General features: G+C 56.2%; 1 protein-coding gene across 1 annotated transcript in view; it reads left to right on the top strand.

Annotated features, from left to right (window-relative positions):
* The first annotated feature begins 11,538 nt into the window (after positions 1-11,538).
* The window catches only part of FAM163B (family with sequence similarity 163 member B), a 29,336-nt gene continuing 17,875 nt past the window's right edge, over positions 11,539-22,999 (top strand). The window contains exon 1 of the mRNA XM_070799644.1: positions 11,539-11,806. The gene's annotated coding sequence lies outside the window, so the exon portion shown is untranslated. The remainder of the gene's footprint in view (positions 11,807-22,999) is intronic.

Genomic DNA, 22,999 nt, shown 5'->3' with positions numbered 1-22,999 from the left:
AGGAAAAGCTACCCCATCAAAGAGCCTTCATCTCAGAAACAGAAACTCCAGCACCCAGGGAAGAGGCATGGATGGAGTCAGCAGAGAGACTTGAAAATAAGTATAATTAGTATCTTTAGAGAGATAAGAGAGGTTATCGTAGTCGTGAAGCGAGAATGGGCTTTGATATAAAGGAACTAATTAGAGATCTTGGAAATTTAAAATAGATGAGCTGAGAGCGGAAAGGAGACATCTGAGAGGAGCCTGGTGAGCTGGAAGACCAGGCCCGGCGCTGGTCGAGGAATTCGTCTTCAAGTGCAGAGGGATGGAAAACAGGAGGGAAATATGGGGACTTGGGGGACAGCTGCAACACCCTGCAGCCAACTAAGGGACATCCAGAGGTCGGGTAGGAAGGGTAGAAGGGAGAAAACAGCAGACATCCATCCGTCTTCAGACCCGGAGCCAATGAACAGAGGCGCGCAGATACGGGGAGGCCAGAAAGAGCACCAGGAGCAAAGTAAAGATGCTCCCAGACAGAGAGACAGAGAGAGAGAGAGAGAGAGAGGATGTCCAGTGGAGAGCAAAACCGAGAAAAAGAGGCCGAGGGGAGGGGGCAGAGGAAGCTTACCTGAGGAGGAACCTGTGGGGCACTGCCAACTTCCCTAAGAGCAGCAGAAAATGATATCTCCTGCAGAGTCCACCACTCTGAGGCTGAAGCTGAAGCTCCAAGGCTTTGGCCACCTGCTGGGAAGAGCTGACTCATTGGGAAAGACCCTGATGCTGCGAAAGATTGAAGGCAGGAGGAGAAGGGGACGACAGAGGGTGAGATGGTTAGACGGCATCATCATGACTCAAGGGACATGACTTTCAGCAAATTCCAGGAGATGGTGAGGAACAGGGAGGCCTGGCGTGCTGCAGTCCATGGGGTCGCAAAGGGTTGGATATGACTGAGCGCCTGGACAGCAACAACAATTCCAAACCCGGCATTCTGGTTTTGGGGCAGAATTAAAAATATTCAAGCACGCAAGGACTCATAGGGTTTGCCACTACCCTCCTCTCTGAAAGAATTATTCAAGGGTGGTGTTCTCACGAAAAAAAGAATTTTAAGAAGGAAGAGGAAAGGGGACAGAAGACATCACGGGAAGAGAAAAGTCAGCAGAGGGTGAAGTCTGGGTCATTCTGTTGTTGTCAGGGCCGGGCTCCATCATCGTCGTTGCATTCTGAAATATTTCCAAAGCAAAAAAAAGTGAGGAGAACGGTGTTAGAGATGCGCTCACCACTCAGCTCTTCTCTGTGTTTATTATGCTGTGTTGGCTTTAGTTTCACAAAACAAGTATCACAGGTCCAGTTAAGCCAGCCCTGTTCCTCTCCTCAAATTGAAACAGCTTTTCATCGCATCTCTCCTTGGGTTACGGTTGCTGTCGTTCAGCCGCTCAGTCGTGTCTGACTCTTTGCGACCCCATGGGCTGCAGCACGCCAGGCTTCCCTGTCCTTCACCATCTCCCAGAGTTTCCTCAGACTCACGTGCATTGAGTTGGTGATGCCATCCAACCGTCTCATCCTCTGTTGCCCCTTCTCCTCTTGCCCTCAGCTGGGTACAAAACCATTGATTTTTAAGTGTTTATTTTGTTGCTGGCCAACTTGCTAAACCTGTGATTGTTGTAATAAATCTTCATTGGGTTTGCTTGGATTTGTCAAGTGGAATTTTCCAGCATCACTGAGCATTCACAGTTCAGTGTCTTCTGGTTCAACATTTGTGTCTTTTATTTCCATTTCTATCACGCAGACTCGCCGGGCGTCCCCGGCCCAGAGCGCGAGGGTGCACAGCTCAGCTCGTTCCCGTCGGCACCTGGCGTGTCTGCTCGAGGGCAGGACGCTTGCCACAGACTGGCAGGAAATATCCTCCCCCGGGCAGCAGGCTTCTCTCCATTTCTTTTCAAACAGCAGTAGGTGCTGACTGGGATTACTTGCTTTGTCAGCATCTGTTAGGATGCTCCTAAAGTCTCCCTGCCTTTCTCTTAATGCAGAACGATGGTTCTCAAACTCTGGGGCCTCTGGAACCCTTTACTCCCCTAAAAATGATCAAAGACCCTAAAGAACTCATATGAAGACTGCTATAAAATTTTACTGAAGGATAGAAAAAGAAAACCTCGGTAAATACTTAAGGATGAGAACCTAGTTCCTTGATGGGAAGATACTGTAAAGTTGTAGAGACATATCCTCCTGTATTGATTCTAATGAATACATTCTCCACCTCTGAACATCTCTGAAACTGAGGTATACTTTACCGTTAAGGGCATATCACAGCTTGGCTGGCGGGTTTTTCCTTCCTAGTGATGAAGTCAATCGTGACTCAGCTGAAAACAGATGACGTCTGATTTCCTACATGCTTTACATACAGTAGTCCTTTTATTTTTTCACGCTAATGCCTCCAGCAATACTGGTGTGATTACTACCCCATTTTACAGATGAAGGAGCCAAGGCACAGGGGGCACCTTATCCAAGGGCATGCCGCTGGGGGCGACAGAACTGGGGTTTGAACCCACGCTGTCTGGCCCTAGGGCTCTGCCGCTCTGTCCTCCTCTCCAGGCGTCAAGTTTCTTCAAATTAAACTGTGACTGATCTTACATAGAGCCCCCAAAGGATTCCCAACCTCACAAGCTGATTATACAGATCATTCAAAACATAAGAAAACTCAAGAAAATTTTGACAGCCAGATAAAGGAACGTTGGCAGGCATTCCATGCTTCTCGATAACAATGGTTCCACGAGCTGTAAAAGTTCACATGCTGGGCAAGGGAGGGGCAAGCAGGACAGCAAAGGGTCCAGAAACCTTTGCATGTATGGAGTGAGATTAACAATGGATGCGAGTTCCACTTCGATAAAGAACAGGTCACCCCTGGCTATTCATGTGTCAAAACAAAATAGAAATAAAAACAAGCAAACCTCTAGCCCACATTTGTGAAAATCTTAAGTGGGCTAAAATCTAAGCATAAAAGTATAAAATTGCACCAATAGTAGGGAAAATACTGTGTACTTTGATCAGCCTCCCAGAAGACTAAAGAAAAAGCCTGACAGGTCTACCCTCGAAAGCTATCAGCCTCAGCACAAGGATGGATGCTAAAAAGAGGCGAAGACAGACACCAGCCTGGGAGGAAATATTCGCCACCCACAAAACAGATCCAGGATTCATATCCTGAATATGTAAAGAGCGTCCCCAGATCAATATGAAGACACAAAGATTCTGGAACGGAAAAAAAACAGGCCAAGAAATGAGCAAGTGTAAGAAAGGATTCCCAGCCTTGCCAGCTGGCAGCCCAAGGCATAATCAACCAGTGAGATGCAATTTAACACCAAGAAATCAGAAGAAATCACCCCGTTTAATCACATCCAATATGGGTCCCAGTGTGGCTGGGAGAAGGGCATCAGGCAGGGTCCTGGAAGGAAAATGACAGATCACTCAGATAAAGGAGCTCAAGAAGGGTTTAGTAGTGGGGGATTTATGAAGACCTGGGTCCAGTGAGGGGCCCAGGTGAAGGGCAGTGATGAGCTGTTATTGCCACTGCTGGGGTGAAGAGATGAGACCCCAGAGGGAGACGGCTGGGTCCCAGGAGCTGGGACGCGATGTGGAGAGAGGAACCTGGCGGGGGGGGGGGCCCAGGGCGTGAAGACCCCCAGCCCTCCCCTCTTCTGCTTCAGCCACACCTGAGGAGACTGGAAGGTGCCTGTGGCTGGCGTCTACACAGGCAGAAGACATGTCTGCTTCCTACCTGCCCTTGTGAGTCTCACACCACCGCCACCCATACAAGGGAAGGACCTGACATTCAGGCTGAGTGGAGCCCACTCTGGCCTGAGCCCCCCGTGCTGGGGTGACAGCCCCCAAGGGAGGGCAGGCTCACTGACAGCAGAGTGCGTCCCTGGCTCCTCCGAGGGGAGACGCACAGCCCATAAAGTCTGCAGGGTCTTGGAGCATGCCAGGGCACCCGCCCACCCCAAACTTCTCATCAGAACAGAAAGAGCAAAGCAAGTGAGAAGAATGTGGTGGGAGACGCGGCTGGGGTCGGGAAGGTGTGCCCGGTCCTGCCCGATGATTCCAGTCCCATCACGAGAACCGGGGCCCTCCCCTCCCCGCGTGGGAGCCACACTGCACCCCGGCTCTGAGAAGGGGGCGTGGAGGGTGAGCTGGGACTCGAACCCCAGACCGACCCCGTTTCGGGTGGCAGTGGAGCAGCGAGGAGACACACCCGAGGTGGCCCTCGCCGCCCCCACCACGGGTCCAGTCGGCTGGTCCACCGGCCCTGCTTGGAGCCGAGGGTGGAATACCGGCCCCTCCAGGCTCCGTCAGAGGCAAGGAAGCTGCCCAGCCCCACCCCTCTCGAGGACGGGTGAAACTGGCAGGGCTGAGGCTCTGGAGACCAGCACCCAGGCCCCGGGGGGCCCACCGGGAGGAAGGGTGTGATTTCTGCCCAGTGCAGCCCTTTCTGCTGGGACGGCCACGGCCTCACCTCCAGCCCCTCCTCACAGAGCAGCCGTGCCAGGCAAGCTGCCTCACCCTCACCCGGGAGGTGAGCAGACCCACGTGGCTCAGAGCCCCACGTGGAGAAACCGAGCTCGGAGAGGCTGGGCTTGGGGCTCATGCTCACCCACTTAGGAAGCAGGGGCCGAGGTCCAAGCCCCTCCCCTCCTCCTGGGCTGCCCCAGGGCACTGTGGCCAGAGCTCCATGTCCAGGCCCAAATGTTGGACCCGCCCAGATGGCAGGCCTGACCCAGGGGTGGATTCTGAGAGGATGAGACTGGGCCTGTCCTGTTCCCCTCCCTCCCAGCATCATCCCCCTGCCTGCACACAGTAAGTGCTCAATAGAGGAGTTGGTCTGACGGCGTGGGCACTCAAATAGGTTAAACGACTGCAGAAAAAGTGTTGCTGTGATTTTGATCAAAGTGTTATATGACCCTCCTGGTATCCCGGAGGCGGCAACATTCAAGCTGGGCTTTGTAGGGCACATAGGAGTCCATGTGATGGTGCTGGGTAGACAGGGCATCTCTGGCAGAAGCACCAGCAAGGGCGATGGCAGTGGGGTGTGGCCTTGGGAAATGCCAATCCAGGGCCGGCGCTTGGCTGCGCCCCCGCCCCCAGGTTGCCCTCCATCCACAAGGCCCCTGGACGCAGCCAGGGGTTCCTGCTGGGGAGGGGCTCTGGCCTGTGTGGGTTCCTGTGGTGAGGGAGGCTCCAAGTACAGTGAGCCCAGGGCAGATGGGTGAGAGGGCTCTGCCTTTCCTCTCTGCAGAGCCTGGCCTGGGGAGCGGCTCTGGGCCAGGATCCCCTGGGCTGTGCATCAGCTCCGTATCCAGCCAGTCTCGCCCCTCACCACCTCAGTTTCCTCATCGGTCCCACAGGAAGGCTCACCATGGCCAGCAGTCTCAGTGGGACGTCGGGAGCAGAGGGAGGCTCTGCATTCTCACACAAAGGTCTTTCTTTCGTTCAACAAACAGTCGCTGTGGCTGGTGCTGGGATCCCGAGACGGAAAAAGCACAGCCTTCGCAGACCTTCCACTGTGAACAGAGCAGCAGAACCTGAAGGGACCACAGATGAGGCGGCGCCCGAGAATTGGGGCCACTAAGAAAAGGAGCAGGTGTCGACAGAGAAGAGCCGGGGCCCGGCAGGGGAGGGGGCGTTGCTGAGGGCGGATGAGCCCCTCTGTGTGGGTGTGTGTGTGTGTGGGTGTGTGTGTGTGTGCACACGCTCAGTCGTGTTCAACTCTTTGCAACACTGGACTATAACCTGCCAGGCTCCCCTGTCCACGGGATTTCCCAGGCAAGAATACTGGAGTGGGTTGCCATTTCCCTCTACAGGGGATCTTCCCAATTCTGGGTCTGAACCCCCATCTCTGGCATCGGCAGGCCAACTCTTAGTGCCACCAGGCTTCTTTAGTGGAATTCAAAAAACCACGTGTTTTTTTTTTCCCTTGCAGACACTGGCTCGGGAGCAGTGTCTTTCAGCACAGAACCATGGCCGAGGCTCTTCAGGTTACCCCAGGCCACCCAGGTGGGGAGGTGGGGGGCGAGGGAGCAAGTCCAGGGCGGGAAGGAGCCTTTGGTTGGCACAGCCCACCCCTCACCCCTGCACTCAGAGACCCCGAAACCGTGCTCAGCTCTGCTTCCCCTCATGGAACCCTGCTGGTCACCTCGCCTCTGAACCCCCCCCTCGTTTGTGACCCCCTTTAAGATCTGCCTCTGGGTGGTGGGGGGCGGGTGGCCGTGATGGGTCCTGACAGTGGGCAGGCCAAGCTCCTGTGTTCGGTTTCTGTGCCCCGGAGGAGGTCATCGCTGAGGGCCTGGGTGGCGGAGCTCCCCCGGCAGCACGGAGACCGTCCTGGTGGGGGAGGAACAGCTCCCTTGCTGTTACGATGAAAGGTCTCCCACCGCACGCAGACATTAATGTCATGTCCTGACGTGTAAGTGTCAGTCGCGGAAGGGCCGCCGGCTGCATCTTCTATTAGCAGGAGGAGCATTAGGCCTTCACTACAGCCTGCGCTAATGGAAGCTGACGGGTGACAGGAGAGGCCCTTGCTTCTGGGTGCGCGTCGTCCAAACGGGTAATCTCTGTTCTTATGTCCTTTTTCAAAGCAGGGTAGCGGGGGCCTGCTCGGTGTGCGCTTGGGAGCCGGCACGGTCCCGTCACCGCACAGCCCAGCAGGCACCCCCGTCCCCGAGCCTCAGGCTTTCTGCTGTCAAATGAGTCATGTAAAATGAGAGTTCTCGCCTCCCAGGACTGTCGGGAGGGCTCAGTGATAAGAAGACCCCGAACGTGGTAGCTCTTTGCAGCGCAGTCCTGGGTCCAGCTCCATCCAGTGAGAGGAGCTTGGTCTTCTTGGAAACCTCACCCAGCTCTGAGTTCCCAGATACCAGGGGCTTTGGCTGTGTCTCTGCCTCACCCTCCCAAGGGCACATGGATGGATGGACGGATGGATGGAGGGAGGTACCGCTCGGGTTTGCTCCTGCTGCAGAAAGGTTTGATTGGGAAACAGGATCACATCCCAAGAGCTCTTGTTAAAGCGTCTCAACAAGTAACAAACGTCTGAAATGGAGGAAACAAGACGCCTCCGGGGCCCCGCCTGGGCCCCCACCCTCGGGAGGACTTGTCCTGAGACCCATTTAAGGAGCCTTGAGGGAACCTTGTCAGAGCACCTCAGTCAGTGCCCAGGCTTCCTCGTTCAGCAGCCTTGAAGACTCCTAAAGAATGAATGATCAAGCTTGCTGTCACATTTTAAAACATTGCGGTAATTAAAAACCACCAGTCATGTCTGTTCAAACAGACGAGGCTGTCTGTTCCAACCAGGGCAACTGGGATCACCCACTCACCACGTGTGGGGAACGCTGGCATGCACACAGCACACCCGCCCACTCCCGACCCCCTGCACGCCTGGTCGCCTAGCCTTCTCGCTCTCACACACTTCGATGCCTCGTTATTCTCCTGGTCACGTCCAGACATCATCCAATCCAAAGTCCTTGATCTAGGATGGGAGTGCACTCTGCTAGCCCACATCACAAAATAATCCCAGTGTCACAGCATTGCCCATCACGGAAAAAAAATATATTTTTAATTATTTGTTCTCTGAATGGACTTGACCCGCAACCTAAATGTAGTGGCATCCGTGAACCTGCCACCAGCCCGTCAGGTAGAATCCGCCAGGAGTGCAGACCGAGGGAGCAAAGCAATTCAATGGGCAGACAGAGGCTAATGTGGCAACTGCCCGAAGGTATGGACAGTTTCCTTAAGGACTTCGGTCATTTGGCCCAAGGCCCGTAACCTTGGAGAACTCACCAGGGGGCCCTTCTTGGTGCCCAAGGTCCACCATCAGCCAAAACAGAGGCTGAGGGAAGTGGGATCCCCTCTGGGCGGCCGTCGGCTGCCCCTTCTGAAAGCTCATGGACTTCCAAGGCTGGAAGCATGCCCTGGGCCAGGTCAGCCAGTCTTCTCCTGCTGTAAGTGATGGCCAGCTGCTGCTCGGACACTTCTGGAGATGGCGAACTCACCCCCTCCTGAAGGTTTCCAAAGAGTTGGAAAGGCTTTGGGCCATTAGTCTCACATCCTGGCAGAAACTTCACTCCTCGAGCGCTCTGCTCCTCTGCAGGACCAAGTTCAGGCCAGAGATTGCAGCTGGGCAAATGCCCTCAGCTCCCAAGAACTTAATTCAGTCCACCCGAACTTGCATGTGCTGTGCGTGCGACGTGGCTGTGAGTAGAAGGCTGAGTCCCCACGGTGAGGTCATGGTCCCTCCCCAGCAGGCTGCCCGGACTTGCACCCAGGAATTGTGTGGCCATCAAGGTCCTGGCTTTACCGTGTCAGCCTCAACTGCCAAGAACCCCATTTGCTTTCAGTGGGAAACACACCTTTGTGAATTGCCACGCGTGATCAACGTGCTGGGATTTTTTTCGACCAACTTGGCCATCTGTTGGCTTTGAGTTCTATCCATGGAGCTCTGCGTCGCGGAAAGATGCTGGAGCCGGGGACATAGTAGCTGCCGTAGACTGAAGTTGCCATGCAACCGAAAAGCAGATTGTAGTGGAAGGAATGCCAGCGGGGTGGTGCCAGGCCGTTCCTCCCACCCCCGGGCCTGTTTTTGGCCGACCTGAGAGAACTGTGTGTAGCTCTAATCCTTTTTTTTTTTTTTTTTCATGCACGGGAGAAATTGCTATTTAAGGAAATCTGAAGGTGAATTGTTTCTATAAAGTCAGACCAATGAATCCTCATTTCCCCCTATTTTTATTTTTGGAAACGAGGTTTTTGCTTAAAATGAAGCCACGCGTTGGTCACACAAAGAACCAGTTTGGTGGTGATCACGAGGCATGGTTATCTAAATAAAATCCATTCAGTGCAGCCACCTCCTGGCCAGTCGTGTGACCATGGGTAATCCACTTCACCCTCTGCTACCATCTGCAGACTGAGGATAAGGTGCCTGCCTTACACGTCAGGGGGGATGTTCAGGCTGGTTTTAATAAAATGGGCTCGGACTGCAGCGTCACAAGCACTAGGAGTGCATCTCTCTGCTCAGCCTGTGAGGAGACCAGGGCTTCAGCAGGTCAAGAGCTCTAGAGCCTGAATCAGCCTCCGAGATTTGCAGCTGCCCAGACCCACGTCTGTGAAATTCCGTACAGTGAATGAAAAGCAGGCCTGCGGAGAAGTGGAAGGGCCTGCGAACGGGTTGGTAAGGAGGGTTTGGCACTGACGCTCCTTTTAAAATTCCTGGCACACAGTTGCTAGGATCCAAGAAATCTTGAAAAAAAAAAAAAGAAAGAAAAAGTTGCTCAGCAGTCAAAATGAGGATTTTGACTGGAAATGTTGATTTAAAGGATTCCTATGCCGACTGCTAGGGCGCTGAATGGCTGGCTACTTTGCATCTCTCTCCCGGTTTCCTCTTTCTCTCTCTTTCTCTAACTCCTTATATGGAATTTCTATTCATATTTCCACCTATTTTCCTAGTTTGGGGACAACGTGGAAAATCTGGAAGGAGACTGTTAGGAGCCCATGCTTGACAACTGGTCCAACCCAACACTAGCCTGCTGCTTTTAAAAGCCTCGATCTTCAGCTGCAAACTTAGGCACCAACAGTATCCATCTCGCTGGGCTGTTGAGAGGAGTAAATGCAGCGATTCAGGACAGGTGTGCAGCTTTTTGTCTAGAGCATAACGATGTTTGTCACGAGATAAGTGCCTGGTGGATGCAGGCACAGCTCACAGTCAATGAATGGATTAAGCACAGCCACTGGTCCCCTGGGAAATGAGGCAGGTGACACTTAATTACCCTGCTTGGAAGGGACAGAGATACTCGCAGGGCAGGCTCCAGCTCTTCTCGTTAGTTAAGAGGAACGAGCTACTTGCCTGGTTTGTTATAAGGAAGCACTCCAGAGTCAAAATTGCTTGAATAACTCTGGAAGATCAGACAGGCACCCCTGCCAGAGCGGCAGGGGCGGGCTGCAGTGGAGTCTGACGCTTGGTTTGTAAGCACTCTCCTCTCGGCCCTGTCTGGCTCCAAGCAAGCTGCATACCCTTCTGTCCTCAGCCCATTTGTAAGGTGGGAGTGGACTCCCTGGAGGTCGCTTTACCTCTCCTGTCTGTTTTCAGTATTCTCATCTCGAGAATGGGCTGAAGTTACATGTTCTTCCTACCAGCGTAGAGCTTCTTATAGAGAACATTAGGGTCAATAAGGGGCTTCCCTGGTAGCTCAGCTGTGAAGAATCTGCCTGCAATGAGGGAGACCTGGGTTGAGAAGACCCCCCTGGAGGAGGGCATGGCTACCCACTCCAGTATTCTGGAGAATTCCATGGACTTGTATAGTCCATGGGGTTGCAGAGTCGGACACGACTGAGCGACTTGCACTCTCTCTCTCTCTCTGAGGGTCAATAAGGGCTTCCCAGGCGGTGCTAGTGGTAAAGAACCCTCTGCCAATGCAGGAGACATAAGATGTGTGGGTTTGATCCCTGGGTCAGGAAGATCCCCTGCAGAAGGGAATGGCAACCCACTCCAGCATGCTGGCCTGTAGAATCCCATGGACAGAGGAGCCTGGTGGGCTACAGTCCATGGGGTCGCAGGGAGTCGGACACGACTGAGCGACTTAGAACACACGCAAGAGTCAATAAAGCAAGCATGCAAACAGTGCTTTCAATGAGCCTGGCATGGTTTTCCGTGCTTATACATTCTAACTCAAAGCCTTTGAAATTCCAGAACTTTCTCAGTTCAGGGTCTCTGTGGTTGCAGCCTCCTCTGGAGTGTCCATGGGGACAGAGGTCACAGAATATTCCGTTCAGGTCAAGAACCTTCCATCTGAAAGTTTTCTCTGGTACCCAGCCCAAAGCTGCCCCACTTTAACTTCTGACTGTTGGTCCTGAGTCTGTGTTTTGAGGTCCCGAGGAAGAAGTCCACTCCCTTCCCCTATGAATGCTCTGAGAGGTGCAAAGACAGCTATCAGGCCCCCAGCACCGGCCAGCCCAGTTCAGGACCAGCACTGCCCCCTTCTCTCACTTGCTCTGTACCTGCTAACCAAGAAAATGGGGGTGGGGGGAAGGGGGAGGAATTGTGATAAAGGCAAGCATTTACTACGCACTCATTGTGCGCCAGGCACCTGGACGAGGTTGAATTTCATTCTCAGACCAACCTTCTAGGCACTGCTCCCAGTCCCATTCTGAAGATAAGAGCCAGAGGGGCACCCCAGTAAGGGACTTGCCCCAAGGTTGCACTCTTGGTAAACAAGCAACTTCGGTCCCGGTCCGAATCTCAGCGCGGTGGAAACGGGGAGCGCAAGGAAAGCAGGCGAAGAGCCAGCGAGCCCCGCAAAGCGCGGCCAGAGTGTGGGGTCACCCCCAGGCCGGCGGGAGGTCGCGAACCCCCGGCCCGGAGCGCACCCGCCGTCAGCACCAGGGACAGCTCCCAGGCCGCTCCCCGCAGCCCCCGACGACGCCGCGCGCGGGGCCGGCGGCGCGCTTCTCGCCCGGCTCGGGCGCGCGCCCTCCCCGCCTGCGCGCGCGCCCCGCGCCCGGGACGCAGCCGGAGCAGCGCGCGTGCGGCTCGCCGGGAGCCAGCCTGGCGTCCGGAGCCGCGGCGCAGCCGGCGCTGGCGAGGGGCTGCCGCCTGGGCACGCAGCCGCTTGCCGCGGTCCTCTGGAGCCTCTCCCGCGCCCGCCTCGCCCGCCGGGCCCCAGCAGGCGCCGCAGCCGTGGCCTGGGCATGAGCGGCCGCTACTAGCTGCGCCTGGCCTGGGACGGACGCCGGACCGCCCCGTCACGTGCGCCCAAGTCCTCGGCCAGCCGGGGCCGCGCCGTTCCCATGGTTCAAGGTAAGGGCCGAGCGGGCGCGCGGGTCACGGGGCGCGTGGGCAGAGGAGGCAGGCGGGGAAGCCCAGGCGCAGTGCCTACTTGGTCTGGAGTGCCCACCGCAGCCTGCCCCGGGCTGCCTTGCGCCAGGCTCCTGTCCCGGGCAGCTGCAGGGCCGCTGACACCCGTCCCATCCCTGGCTGCCCTCAAAGTACGCGCCTGTCGAGGAGGTTGTGGACAGAACCGGAGGTGGGCAGCGAGGGCCTGAGGAACAGGCGGGGGTACCCACGGTGCCAAGGAATGCCTCGTCTCCCTCCTGGCGGGGGGATGAGGGATGCTGGAGAGGGAAACTTTCCCAGGGGAGCCTGGGCCCTGTTCTCTCTGCCGCCAGGGGCTGAGCCCTTTGTTTACCTAGATCCGCCTCCTGCGAGACACCCTGCTGGGGCCAGACGTGCGGTGTCACCCATTCAAGGCACTCAACACCCAGGAGAAGAGGGGCATTGGCCCTCCTTGACAGATAAGGAAACCGAGGCTCAGGGAAGTTCAGCCACTGCCCCAAGGTCACACAGCCAGTAAGGGGTAGAGCTGGCCTCAGACGCACCCGCCTGCTGCCCGCCTCACTCCCACCTTTGTCTGTCCGAAATCTCAGTTGAAGTGGGGGAGGGGAGACCAGTCTGGTATTTGGTTTCTCCAGTCGGGGATGGAAAGACGCTGCGAACACTAAAAATCCTGCCCACCCTTCCAGCTCTGTTGTTTCAACTCACTCCACGTCCCATACTCCCAAGGCCAAGGGCCACCTGGGCATGAGGAATCCTGCCAGTGGGCAGCCCCCCGCAGCTCTGAGACTAGGATCTTGAGGGTCAAGTTCAAGGACCCATCTGGAAAATGAGGGAGCATCCTGGAGGCCGTAGCCCCAGCATGCCCCCTCGCATGCCTGCAAGAAGCTGGCATGGGAGACAAGGAGGGACCCCCCCCCCAACGCTCTCCAACCAGGCCAGGCCAGGCTTTTGGGGAAGGATGGCTTCCAGGAGCACTGAGGACTTCCAACCCCCCAAAGTTCGGGCTTGCCAGGAAAACGCACGTGCCCATCTTCCCACCCTTCTCCTCCTCCTTGGGGGGCATTGGGTCTCGGTGACCAGGGCTCTTCTTATCTAAGCAGGTGGGTGTGAGTACCTCCTGTGCTGGTAGAGTTTGTTTAACCTCATGCATGCTGACCACTAGCTTTCTAAAGAGCTTGTGTGCTAGGGGCTTCTGAAACATGCGTCCTGCTCCTGAAGCTGGGGCTCAGGCAGTGTGGGGTTTTCTTCATCCTTTCTTTTATGTGGCAGCGGCCGGCTAGGCACCTGGAGAACAAGAAGAAAAAGACAAAGTAATCCCCATGCCCTGGACCCTGCAGAGCTTCTGTCTCCCCGTGGACTGCATTTCCAAAGGGGCTGAATCCCGGGGATTCACTGGGAAAGCTTGGAAATGGTTTCCTGAAGGGTTTGGGCTCCAAAAAGGACCTCCAGGCTCTCCCAGCCTCGGAGCTCCCAGGATGCACAAGAGTAGGGGTGGGGAGCTCCGGGGAGCCCTGCCGGCCTTCCTGGAGCAAGCGGATGCTCTGCTCCAGGCTCTTGCCCACAGAAGGATTGCCGTTGCTCCATCTTCGCCTCTCTAGCGTGGGGAGGGGAGAACATGCCCACCCCAGAGCTCCCGTCCAGCCTCCAAGGCTTTGAGCCCCCAGACACCACGATACGTCAGCACGACAAAGTGGATGAGGGCACTGGGCGGGGAAAGACAGCCACAGCTGGAGGAGCCGGGGTTTCTCTGCCCAGTTCTGTCCACCTTTCTGGGTGACCTTGGACAAGTCGCTCTCTCTCCAGACCTTGGTTTCCCATCTGTGAAATGATGGGGTGAATCACGTCACGTCCCCCGTGGGCCATTGCAAGTCTGTTCATCGCAGCCCCAAATGGAGCAGGTAAGGCTGGATGGGAGGAGTCGAAGTCTTAGAGGAGTTCAGTGGGGTTTTGAAATCTCAGGGCTGGCCTGGGGCCAATCCCACCAACGCCACTTCCCTCTCAAGTGAGGACCCCAGTCTTGTATGTCTGGGGGCTGGTTCAAAGTCACCGACTCCCGGCGCTGATTCTGGGCAAGCCAGGTGGTGTGTCCGGCCGGGAGGCTACAGAGCCCTGGGACTCATTCCTGCAGACAAGCCTCTGGGCTCCAGCCACACGGGCTGGCTCTACGGAGTGATGGCAGCGGGAGCCCAGAGGAGTGATTACAGCGGGAGAGGGGGCAGATGGGGCTGCAGGAGAGCTTCATTACATCTCAGTAAATCATCTCTGACTTGAGGCTTGCCAGGCGGGAGGCAAGGCAGAGTGGCAGCCGGCCCTTGTCCAGTCCTCCACGGCAGCCCCCAGCCTGTCTCTGTCCCTGGAGCAGCAGGTCCACATCTGTGCATCAGGGAAAAGGCAATTCCCATGGCAGAGAGAGTGGATTCCAGGCTGCTCTGGGCAAATCACTCGGACTCGTCATGTGCAAAAAAGGGGGTGCTCCTGCCTCCACCCCCACCCCAGCACATGGGGGGTAACTGAGAGTCCCGGCCGCGTCACTGGTGCCCGGAGCCTAGTCCAGGGTCGGCCCCGCTGAGGCCACGCGGCTGGGCTTCTCCGCCTGGCTCTGCTGCCCTCCTCGGCACTGGCTTTCTTTGCTGTATCTCAGTCCCTTTGGATTTGCTCCAGAGGGGATTTGACAAGCCCAGCATCTTCGGGTTGCCAGCTTCTCTCCTTGCACTGTGTAGCAGAAAGGCTCCTGGGTGCCCAGCTTGCGCCTGTTTGTCTTTGCAAAGCTCTTTGTTCCTTTGGGAATCAGGTCCCCTCCCCACAGAGGCTCACGGTGGCGAACCTCCCCGACCTGCTTCCTGGGGGAGTCCGAGGGTGGAGGTGGGGATGGAGGGACTGCAGGAGGAAACCCAGGTGGATGGGCCAGCCTGCCCTGGGCAGAGGGTGAGCAAGAGCCCCGAACTCAGACCGAGGCGTGAGTTCCAGGCCCAGTGCTGCTGCGCCCCCGTTGTGAAGTGGGGACTGTGGCCCCTAATTCCCTGGGAGCCTTGGAGGATTAAATAAACAGTCCTGGTGAGAGCCCTGGGATTGGAAGTGGGGAGCAGGTGGGAGGTCAGATCAGGCAAGGCTTGTGAGCCCAGCTCTGTGGGTGGGCTTTCTCCAAGGTCTCCAGGAACCACAGGTGGGAAGAGCCTTGGGAGGACCCCAGGCAGATCTGGCTCTCAGGGGCGCAGTGTGGAGGATTCCCAGGAGGGGGTGAGGCTGGAGGCAGGGAGGCTTGGGAGGAGACTGCAGCATTCAGCCAGAGGAAAGCAGTAGCAGCCTGGGCCAGGAGAGTGAGAGGCGGGCAGGCGCCAGGCTCAGCTTTCCCAGATGGCAGAGGTGAGAGAGGGCTGGACCAGCCCGGAGGCCCAAGTGGGGCTGATCAGGGGCCTGGGCAGTGGCTCAGCTCAAGCCAGGCTCTTGGAGCTGCAGCCTGGCCTGCCATGCCCCCCAGCCACGAGGACAGGTGGACAGTGTGGCCCGGTAGGCAGGAGCGCAGCCTTCGGGGCTGACTGGAACTGTGTCTTCAGTGGAGTTGCTTAGCCTCTCTGGACCCCAGGCTCTCCATTCACAAAACGGCAATAATAACGTCCAGTCCATACGCTGCTGTGTGCTAGCAAGAACCTTTCTCCCCAGCCGGGTCTACCCTGGGGCAGCTCCTGCTGGTGGTCACGTCCGGGCTTGGCCACAGGCTTACCTCGTGGCTGAGAAGCGGGCAGACCCCACACTGGGACCACATGGTTCCCTGACTGTCACCTGCGTCTTGATTCTACCCCCACACTGGGACCACATGGTTCCCTGACTGTCACCTGTGTCTTGATTCTACCCGACCAGGTGCGTGGTCTCTGCAGGCAGCCGTAATGGCAGAGGTGGCCCCTGGGGGCACTCCCAGGCCGGTTCTGTCTGGCAGCTGGGCCTCTGTGCGGGCCCTGGGTCCCTGGAGACTATTATTACCACTATTTGCAGTATTTAGTTCCACATACCATCCACAAGCATGGGCTTCCCGGGTGGCTCAGAGGCGAAGAGTCCACCTGCCAAGCAGGAGATGCAGGAGACCCAGGTTCGATCCCTGGCTTGGGAAGATCCCTTCTCTGGGAAGACCTAGTGACTAAGGAAGGACAACAGCAACCATCCAAGCATCAGCTGGAGCAGTGGTCCTCCGCAGACCAGCAGCTTCAGCATCCCTGGGGGCTGGTTGGGAAGTCAGGTCCTCAGGCCCCCTCCAGACCTGCTGTAGAACTCTGGTGCTCAGCAATGTTTGAGACACACTGTTGTGGAAAGCATACTCTACGCCAGAACAGAAAAAGGGCTGTGCCTGCAGAAAGCTCTTGTAGGTGATGGTCTACCTTATGCTCCTCACGTTATTAATGAACATATATTCATTGTAATCTACATTAAAGAGTTTTTTAAATAGAATAAATGCATGCCTGCTGTTAAAAAAATAAATCAAGCCATCCAGCTTTGTGACAAAGTAAAGGCACGGTTCCGGCTGCAGCCCGCACACCTGAGCTGGGCCGTCAGCGTCGCTGCAGCCACGCTGGCGTCCCCGGGGGCTCCTCTGCCTCCCTTGTCGTTTCATTGGCTGGTCTGGAACATCTTCCCACGCCAGCACCCCTTTCTCTCGTCGAGTTACCTGGATGCTTCTTAGTTAGCAGGCTTTCGTCTCTGTTGTGTAGTTTGTACAGATTGGTTCAGTAATGCCCACAGGGAGTGGCTTGGGGCGGGAGGGAGGCACGGCCTCAGGTGAGGGATGTGCATGCATTGAATGTCTGACAGGGCAAGGGCAGTTCCCGGTGGATTGTACCCTGGGCGGGCACTGCCCGGGTTCAGAGGAAGGCACCCTGCGAGCTGGGGCAGTCAGGGAAGGCTTCCTGGAGGTGGAATTCAAGCTAAGCCCTGAGAGATGAGCATGGAGTGGACAGGAGCACACACGCTGGAGAGATGGCGCGTTTCTGCCATCCCTCAGATGTGGGGGCACGTCTGTTGGTTTTGGCTGGTAACGGGGGACCCACTGAAGATGCTCTGGGTTTCCTCACCTCTCTGCTCCCCTTGAGAACCACCTGGGCTCCTTCCTGGGGGTCTCCCTGGCTCGAAGCACTTGAGAATGTGCTGTGATTGAAGTTGGTTTCCCCACCCACGGCCCCCTCTCTCATCCTCTGGTCTCTGCCGGGCTTGAAAAGGCGCACGCGCACACGCTCGCGCACACACACCCACACACACACACACACACACACCCTGCCCCTGGGCTGAGGGCACTCTGCTGCAGTAAATGAAGGACCCACTGCTGCGCCCCCGCCCCCGGCCCCGCTGCGGCAGCTGGGTTTGCAGTTGCTGCCGATGCACCCCGAGCGTTAATGCCTGTTGTTTTGCCAAGCGTGGGAGGAGGCAGGAAAGCCTGGGGCTGCGGTGGGGACCTTGGGGGTGTGTTTGACCCACCGGAGGAGCGGGGTGGCCCGGGAAGCATCGTTAGTTTATCTGGAACGCTGTCCTGGGCCTCACCTTGCAGGTGGAAAGGTCATATTTACATCCTGTTTTCCAAATTCTTCCACTTGGCTTTGGCAAATGTGCCCACACTCCGTCCATTCAGGGGCTCTCTTCAGACAAAATTAAAACGCTCACTTTTCCAGTTCAAAGGCGAGCCCTGGATCCTTTCTCCGCAGGGGGCCCTCCCCCCAACCACCGGCACCAGCCACTGCTCCCAGAACCCAGCAGAGCCGCTGGCTTAGAGAAGCACCCACATGGAGATCCAGGAACCACGTGTCTTTTCCTGTCGGGGGCTCCCCCTGAAACACCACAAAGCCAACCATGGCTCTGAGAGGGCCGACCCCAAGATGCGATGATCCAGTCCTGGCTTGAAGGAAGACAGTGAAAAGAGTCCGTTTCACCACAGAAAATGCAGCCACTCTTGTAACTTTGTGAGCGTCTGGTATTTACCTGTGTTTGGGGTTTGTTTGGTTAAAGTGCTCATTATGCAGAAGGCTCCTGGCTCAGTGCAAACCTGTTTACAAAATGAAAAACATAGTCAACTTTAATTGTCATGGAACTTCTTACACGAGAGAGTTCCCCCTAATTACTAAACAGATTTCTCTTCCCCAAAAATATTTTGTTTTACAACGCTGCATCTTGAACAATCACTTTCACGGTGGCTTTGGCTTCCCTGGTGTTTCAGACGGTAAGGAATCTGCCTGCAAGGCAGGAGACCCAGGTTCGATCCCTGGGTCGGGAAGATCCCCTGGAGGAGGGCACGGCAACCCACTCCAGTGTTCTTGCCTGGAGAATGCCACGGGCAGAGGGACCTGGCGGGCTACAGTCCACGGGGACTGAGCAGATGCGACTGAGCGACTAACAATTTACCACCGCTGGGCTGTGTCTGGTTTTGCTGTCTGCCCTCTGCGTCGGTGCATTTAGACATCAGGATGAGGGAAGGTGAGGCAAGGAGGAGGGCGTGGGGTGGGGATGGACGGGGACTGGCTGGGCCGCAGGTGCAGTGGGAAGCTCAGAACAGGCCCGGGCTTGGGACCCGGCCCACGCTCCTCCCGCTGGTGACCGCAGGTGTGTGATTGAACCTCTCTGGTCCCTACAGACGGGGCAGTCATCCGCCTCTCACAGTGAGGGCTCGTCGTCACCCACCTGAGACCCCGCGTGCCAGAGGAGCGTGACACATGCAGCCTGGTGCTGGACTCCGGGGTCTCTGGCTCTGGTGGGCGGGGCTGGAGCTCAGATTCTCTGTGGTCGCGTGTGTTGGTACCCCGTGTTTATGTTCATTCGTCTCTGACTGTTTGCAACCCCCGGGACTGGAGCCCACCAGGCTCCTCTGTCCACGGGATTCTCCAGGCAAGAACACTGGAGTGGGTTGCCATTCCCTTCTCCAGGGGATCTTCCCGACCCAGGGATTGAAATCGCGTCTCCTGTGTCTCCGGCATTGGCAGGTAGGTTCTTTACCACTGCGCCACCTTGAAAGCCGTCCTTGCTGAGGCCAGCTCCCAGACGCCTGGTACAGTCCAGGGGCCCTGCAGGGGACAGACCCTGCCAGCCACCACTCCCAGCCTCATCACTGACATCCCTTGCCGCACTTACTTCCATTCTGGAACGTTCGAGACCCTTGTCCCTAGGGGTCCTCCTGCCTCTTCGCCTCCCTGCCTGAAAGGTCCCTGATGGTTGGCACAGGTCTGCCTGTTAGGGAAGCGACCTTGACCTCATGCCACCTCCCGAGGAGGTCAGGTCCAGGACACGCTCTCGGCCGGTGAGCACCCGGCTCTGCAGCTTGTGGCCCCTGGCCTCCTTCCGTCTACAGCCCAGGAGCCCATCAAGAATGGTACCTGTCGGTCTGGCTCACCAGGGAGCCCAGAGCTGGCACCCAAGTGGGGCACTTACAGGTTTTGTTGGGTGGCTGGATGTTTCTGTGCCATTCTCAAGGTCAAGGTCAGCCGCACCTGCTGGGGACAGGAGGGAGCACTGGCCTCTGCCAACTTTCCCTGGACTGAGGACCACCCCCTCCCCCGACATCTCAAGTCAGAAGCAACACCATCCAAGCCTGTTCGGGGAAGCAAGGCTTCAGAACGTACAGAGATAGGAAGTCAGCCCACCTGGCAGGAGGTCAGCCAGCACCCGGGGTTGTTCCAAGCAGCGCCCACCGCCCTCCAGCGGCAGAAGCGTGATCGTCAGACGAGGTGCTGCTTGACGGCTCCAGACTCACGGCCTCACTAGGTGGGGCCTCGGCTCCTGGCCAGGCCTTGGGGGTTAATGCCACTCTTCACTGACAGCGACTCCTGATTTTGAAAAAAAAATCATTTAATCTGCAAGACGGGCCCTTTCAACAACACGCCTACACTCACTTAAAAATGGCTGAGCCCAATTTTTTTTTAAGGGAAAATGGATGTAAACAGATTGCTTCGAACAGAGTCTTCGCTGGTGCCTGGGCCAGGGAAGACTGCCCAGGGCATCTGAGTGGCCCCCAGAAGTGGAAAAGGGGGTTGCTGAGTTGACTGCGGTCGCCGAGGGTGGAAGACGGCTTGCGGCAAGTTTGCAGCTGTGGTGCCGGCAGGCCCGGTGGGCAGTGGAGCTTCATAAACCATCAGACGAATGAAGAGGCGAGTGAGTGGGCACGGGGTGAGGATGGACCGGGGGCTGACTGCTGCCCTATGAGGCCTCTGTCCCCAGGGTGGGGGCGCACAGGCCGGGGGGCCTTCTTCAGGGGCCCCCCTGGCTTGTACTTGGAGAGAACCAGCAGTGACTCCAGGTAGGAACAGAAAGCTTAGCATTTGACTGAGCATCAGAGGTGGTCCTGCCCTCCTCTGCCCCACTAGGGAGAATTGGAGATCCAACACCTCGGGTTGACCACCTTGGATGAATTGTGGTTTCAAGAGAAGAAAAGTTCCCGTACTGTTCACGGAGCAGGTGATTAGGCCAGGTAACGTCCAAAGGCCCTTCTGAACCTAGGAGGAGACGGGGGATTCCGCTTCTCGGCATCTGTGGCCCAGGCATTCTGATTTTCTAAGACCACAGGACATGGGTGCTTGGGTCCCGGGAGTCCCTGATGCCACCACCTCAGAGCAGCCTCTTTGCACCTGCTCCGCAGGTCCCCTGGCTGCCCACCCACCCTTCACCCTCTGCCCCCCCTTTCCCTTCCCCACACCCACTGCAGACCCTCCCTGAAGCCACAAGGCAGACGCTGAGCCTGACTTAAATGAGCTGCACTGGTCAGAGACAAGGGCCGGGGTCCAGGGGGCTTTCCGTGGCAGGTGCCAGGTCCCCTGAACTTAAGGGGTGTATCCAGACAGAGTGGTGGAGACACCGGCCCCCAGTGTGAGATGGTCCTGCCTGTGTCTTCGGAAAAACCCGGTGGCTTGATTTTCCTTTGCCTCTGCTCATCTGCTCTTCAATCGCATTAGCACCGCACACACAGACCTGCACAGATGTGCACACGAAACCTACACACACGTGTACGGCATACGCAGGCAGATACACACATGCACACACACATACAAACACATACACATGTGCCTGCCCCACCCCCCATACACACACACGCAGCTCCAGGGCAGGTGGCCCGGCCTGGGTTCAGCAGGAAGGGCTGGCCCTGGCCCCTCTGTCTGCTCTGGGTGGTCTCCAGTGGGGGTGGGAATTTCAGGGCCACGCCGGGTATGCCGGGCGGGAGTTCACAAGTGCACCAGCTGCCCAGGCCTTCATCTCACTGACTGTGGTTTCCTGGATGGCCCTGGTCCCCGGTCCTCAGTCCCCACCTGTAGGGAGGATGGCATGCTGTCTTCCGAGCCCACAGGGCTGCTGGTGCTTCAGGGATTCCCTGCCTGAAAAGCCAGCTTACACTGGAGAGAGCCGTAAAGTCACGGGTGCTGTTCTAAGTAGCCACCAGAAACCGTGCCGGCCGGTGGGCGGGCGGGGGTGGGGGGCACGGGGGAGGGACAGGGACCTCCTGGCTTGCTTTCTGCCCTCCTCGCTGCCTCCAGCCCAGCAGCCAGGCGCCTGGTTCCTGGGCCAAAATTAATTGTACAAGTGCCCTTATCAACTGGGTTAAAGGGAGCCCCACCTCCTCACCTCGGTGCGTACGGCTTTCAACGGTAGCCATGGAAACTGCCTGTAACCTTGTGAACAGCTAAAATTTATATATTTTTTGGTTGGTTGTTTTTAAAAACATTATGCAGATTTCCTTTGTGCTGTCACACACCTGTGGGGATAATGAGGGGAATGCAGAGCACAAGGTCGTCATGCCAGCATGCCTCCACCCACCTCCTCCTTGCTCACTTGGCAGGGCCCGGGTCCCAGAAGGCAGGGTCCCCAGTGGGGTGAGCCCCTGAAGGGCCACTGCTCCTTTCACCTGGGCCTCCCCCAAGACAAGCCACACTCCACCTGGCCTCCCCAAAAGCAGGGAACTTCCCACGTGGCTCCCCCCCACTGCTCAGGTAGGGTCACTGGGAACCCAAACCCAGCAAGAAAATGAGACTCCTCCAGCAGCAGGTCCAGACAGCGTGTGCAGTCTGGCAAGGAGCTGAGCTGTGGGCCCTGCCCTACAGGGCTTTCTAGTCAAGAAGAGGAGACAGTGCTCATACTGTCCTTTATTTCACCTTAACGTCAGAAGGGTGTTCTGCTGGGTAGAGCATTCTAGGTTGGTGTGCCTTCTTTGAAGATGCTACCCACTGTCTCCTGGCTTTCATCATTTCCAGCGCAAAGTCGGCCATCCTTCTTGCCTGTATCCCACGGCCTGTGCCCTTTCCTCTCAGATTTTGTCCTCATCCCTGGTTTTAAGGAGTTTGATGTTCCTGGTGCTGTTCTCTTCGTGGTTCTTCTGTTTGTGCTTCTGAGTGTTTGGATCTGTGGGTCCATAGGTTTTCACCCACTTTGGAAATGTTTCATCCAGGACTACTTCTGATCATCTTTTCTGCATCCTCCTTCCTTTAGGATTTCCAGTTACACATCGATGAGGTCACTTGAAGTTTCCCACGTCTCACTGAGGCTCTGTTCACTTATTTGCATTTTGTCTTTTCTCTCTCTGTGTTCATTCTGGATACGTTCTATCGCCGTCTCCAAGTTCACGGATCTTCTCTTCTGCACTAAGTGAACCAGTGTATTTCTCATCTTAGACGTCGTGTCTTTTTTTATCTCTAGAAATCTGATTTCGTTCTTTTTAACATCTTCTATGTTTCTACTTAACGTGTCCAATTTTTTCTCTAGTGTTTCAACATGTGGGCGACAGTTACGATAACTATTTTAATGTTCTTGTCTCCTAATTCTATCATCTGTGCCATTTCTGGGTTAGTTCCGGTTGATTTTTCCCTTCCGTGTGGATTGTATTTGTTTTTGTCTGCATGCCGAGGAATTTTTTACTGGATGCTAACCTTGTGTATTTTACCTTGTTGGGTGCTACATCCCCTGTATATGTTTGTGAGCTTTGTTCTGGGGTTTGGTTGTTACTTGAAAACAGCTGGTTTCAGCCCTAGCTGTTATGCTTTGGGAGGCAGGAACAAAGCACATTTAGTCAAAGCCCTCTGAATTTTCTAACCAATGCTCCAGGAATTATGAAGTTTTCCTCTCTGATAGGAGCAGGAACTATTCCCAGACCTGTGTGAGCTTCCAGTATTGTTCCCTAGAATCTTTTCAAATGGTTCTTTCTCTTAA

The sequence above is a fragment of the Bos indicus genome, chromosome 11 (genome assembly GCF_029378745.1).
Source record: "Bos indicus isolate NIAB-ARS_2022 breed Sahiwal x Tharparkar chromosome 11, NIAB-ARS_B.indTharparkar_mat_pri_1.0, whole genome shotgun sequence".
Classification (NCBI taxonomy): domain Eukaryota; kingdom Metazoa; phylum Chordata; class Mammalia; order Artiodactyla; family Bovidae; genus Bos; species Bos indicus.
Note: the sequence above shows the minus strand (reverse complement) of the source record. Positions and strands in the feature narration are given on the sequence as shown.